The sequence below is a fragment of the Pteropus alecto genome, unplaced genomic scaffold (assembly GCF_000325575.1).
Source record: "Pteropus alecto unplaced genomic scaffold, ASM32557v1 scaffold25, whole genome shotgun sequence".
Lineage (NCBI taxonomy): Eukaryota > Metazoa > Chordata > Mammalia > Chiroptera > Pteropodidae > Pteropus > Pteropus alecto.
The window spans coordinates 24,828,193-24,832,224 of record NW_006441955.1 but is presented as its reverse complement, the minus strand read 5'-3'; the positions used below and the strand labels follow the sequence as shown (position 1 = coordinate 24,832,224).

General features: G+C 39.7%; 1 pseudogene; it reads right to left on the bottom strand.

Annotated features, from left to right (window-relative positions):
- Nucleotides 1–2,911: 2,911 nt before the first annotated feature.
- LOC112485989 lies at nt 2,912–3,027 on the bottom strand (annotated as a pseudogene).
- Nucleotides 3,028–4,032: the final 1,005 nt, after the last annotated feature.

The window sequence follows — 4,032 nt, the reverse complement described above, 5'->3', positions numbered from 1 at the left end:
AGGGTAGCCTCAGTTTCTACCCTGGAAGAACTTAAAATCTAGAGTAGCATGCTAGTTCTTATTAACAACCTCCTGTTTTGTTTTGTTTTGTTTTTCACTTTTCTTTCCAAATCACCTTCATCCTGTTCCAGGCTCCCATTTGCTCTTTTGGAACTTTTCTTCCTGACTTATCTGATTTCAATATTTGATATAGATATTTAGGCTTCAACTAAGAAACAAATTTAATCCACTCAGTAAACTATCTCTTTAAATGTCCCCGAGCAGGTAAGAGACAAGAAATATCGTGCTTAACAAGAGTGAAAGTAACAAGCAAGAATTTGTTGCATGGAAGGTAATGTATCAAGAACTAAGTCTTGAGTACCATGATAAACACTTTAGGTGTATAATCCATTATCTTTCACAAGAACTCTATAAAAAAGGCAAAACCATGATCCTCATTTTGCACATGAGGCAACTGAAATATAGAAAGATTAAGGGGTTAAATCGTATAACAGGAGAGGAGGAACTTGGTCCCAGTCTGGTCAACTCCTGAGCCACTTGACCTTTACCCCTGGCCCATACTGCTCGCTGAAAATGATAAGCATCCAAGACTTCTCTGCACACTGTGGTTGGAGACACGGGGTTGTTGGCAGCTGTCATAGAATGTCCTTTTGTGGCTAAGTGGTTATCAGGAGTCATCTTGATTCCTTGACTGCAGTCAATACTTGTCCACAATTTTCATGTGAACTTCACTTTAGTGAAGCTTCAAAACACCAGCATCCAAATCCAAAGCGAATCTAAAACCACCATGAAGAATAATGAGATCATCCTTGGAAAAGTAAAGAAAATCAACCCTTAAAAAAAAGAAAACATTAAAAATTAGTCTTGAGCTGCAATTCAAGTAAAGAGAGATTAAACGGAAAAATATTGATGGGCTTGCTGTTCCTCTAACTCACCATGAAGAGGAAACTGCTTTCTCTGAAAGATGGAGCCATCACAGCTGTGGAAACAATATCAAAACGCTAAACTCCAGGGTAGGACCGGCTTCCTGGGCATGCGGCCAGTGAAATCTTGAAATTCTAAGTAATTTTATTTTTGAATTTGTGTTTTGTAAGTGAAGTCCAATGGGACAATGGAGCATGCACCAGGGCTCAGAACCTCTGGCTCTTTCCTGCACAATTCCACCTCACTGAAATGGTTCTCCGCCACCCATTCCCCTGTCCCAGACCCCAGCCAGTCTCTCCCTCCTTAAACCCATGCTGTAACTGCTGCCACTCTTCACCTAGGCAGGAGCCTGGACATGAGCTTGGGTACGGATGAGATTAGGCACATACCCTTTGGCATCTCAGGGCCAGGCATAGCTACTGCTATTCCCACTTCAGGTGAGACTTGTCTGGGTCAGGGCAGGGGTAAGCCTCTCACCCACCCTCATCCAGGTACTGAAAACATCCTGGCACAGAGGCTTAAGATCTTTAAAGGTCGTGGGGGTGGCTCCATGGTGTAGTGGTTAGTACGTCTGCTTTGCATGCAGAAGGTCCTGGGTTCACCCCCCAGGTAGAGCCACGAACTATAGTGTAACAAGCACCACGAGCATGTAGGAGGGGACGCCCTGCCTTTAGAGATCCAGCTCTTAAGGGGAAAATGGCAACATCTATGGGTCAGAGGTGGTAGTGGAGTGGGGGGAATTAAAGAGGGGAAAAAATAACAGATTTTTAGGGGTGCCCATCTACCATGGGTTGGAGCAGTAGGTGCGGGAGACACCTGGCTCAACAACCCTGGCCCCCCACCTGCTGTTGAGCACTGCATATAGGTCCTTTGTCCAGTGGGAGGAGGAACTCAGTAGCCATTAGGCTCAAGCAATACACATCCCAAACCACAGAAGGGAACCATAGGGTGTCTGTGAGGATCTGCATTGGCCCCATAAGTATCCCTATGTCCCCTGGCCCATACTGCTCAGCCATCTCCATGACTGAGAGATCCTCTCTTTTTTCAACCTTTCTCACTCTGTCTTAAGTTTGTCTCTGACCAGCTAGAGGTGCCCTCGAAGGGCAAACCATAAAATATAAATTTTGTAATTTCGGTGACTCTACGCACAAGTGAATTGTAGTGATATTTGCATGTGAATTGCATTGCACAATATAGAGATGAACAATGAAAATCACACTAATAATTTAACACTTTAATTTTTCTTTACTTAGAACATCAAATAGCAAATAAATAACACCATGACAAGAGACCATAAAAGAAAGAGCTTTATATTTTATACTTTTAACTGTATACTGTATATTTAATAGTATAAAAATATACTTTTATATTTTCTGCATTTCTCTCTCAGCTTCCACATATTGAACACTGGATCCTAGGCTATAATATACAATCAATAAATATTTGGTAAATGCGTGAATAAATTCCTTTAACAGTTTTTCCCTATGGCACTAAAAACTTTCTACCTGCTAAACTGGCAAAGAAGCTGTGTCCTCTTTATTTTCGTATCTCTGATAAAACAGCACAAGTCCTTTGTTGATGCTCATTAATGTGTATTGAATAAGTATATACAGTTGTGTTTTTACCTTGTCTCAATAACCATATCCTTCTAGAAAATATGAAGGGGAAATAAAAATTATAGACTGAATAAACTAAAACAAAAAAATACTCTCAAATTATCCAACATACAAGGCAAAAACAATTGAGAGGAAAAGTGATTCTCAGCCTGAATTGTGCAACTAATTACCTACATTCTCCACAACATGTTTCGTGTCTAGGCATGGTTGAAGCATCACATCTCATTTTCTAAAAGCTAGTTATAATTTACTCTCAACATGGTTGATGTTATTTCTTCTATTGTAAAATTTTCGAAAATCAAATTGAAAATTGAAAGTACTGTATTGTCATGACATTCCTTTACTTTTTTATTATTTATTATAATCATTTATGCCTACAGCACCTGGTCTTCCTAGGTGGTCTCCCATCCAAATACTAACCAGGCCCGACCCTATTTAGCTTCTGAGATCAGACATCAGGCTTGTTTACAGTGGCATGGCCGTAGACCATGGACTTTGGCAGCTCCACTAGGGTGCAAACCCAGGACCTTCTGCATGTAAAGCATGCATGCTAACTGCTACACTATGGAACCACGTCCTCATGACATTCTTTTAAAGTTCAAAAAGATCTTGGCTTTCAGAGTGTGATTTCTCTGACAGTAAAAGGATCTCATCTTGTGAAAGTATCAAAGCCAGTTATCATTAAGCATAGAGAACACTGTCAGAATGCTGTCTTTAACAAATGGAAACTGATTTTTTTCATACATGTTGGACGTCTGTTCTTTTACATAATCAAATCTTTATTTTAAGTAGGATAATCATCGAACAGGAATGTCTCCCTTTCCTGGACACCTCTCCTGCACATTGAATACCTTCTGCATTATCGCCACCATAATTGATGCTTGAAACACAATTGAATGAGGGTAAAACTTTATCTCAAAATATGTACATTCTCCTGACATCTCTATTCCTTTAAACAATCCCAGGTATTTAGCTGGTGAATATATTAGTCATTGCTGATGCCTCCTCTCTCCCCGTCCCACCAACAGGCCACATCAGTAATGAATTAGCTGATTATCTTGGATAAGTCATTTGACCCCTCTGAGCTTCAGATGTCTCATCTACATACTGGAGAACAACTGGCAAAAGGAAGACAAAGGAGAAATGGCTAGGCTACAATGGTCTTTAAGATTCTGTATTAATCAAAGTTCTTCAGAAAAACAGAAACAATAAGATGTGTGTGTATGGGTACATAAACATTATGTATATATATTATGTAGAAACATTAATAATTATATAATGTAATATAATATAACATAACATAACATAACATAACATAATAAATACAATTAGGGTTCAACCCAGAGATACCCAGATGAGTCATGTTCCAGTCCAAAGGCAGTCTGCTGGAGAATTTCCTCTTGCTTGGGGAGGCCTGTTTTTTGTTCTATTCAGATATTCATCCTATTGGCTCTATTTATCTGGAGAACCCTGATACAGACCCCTAGTTCTA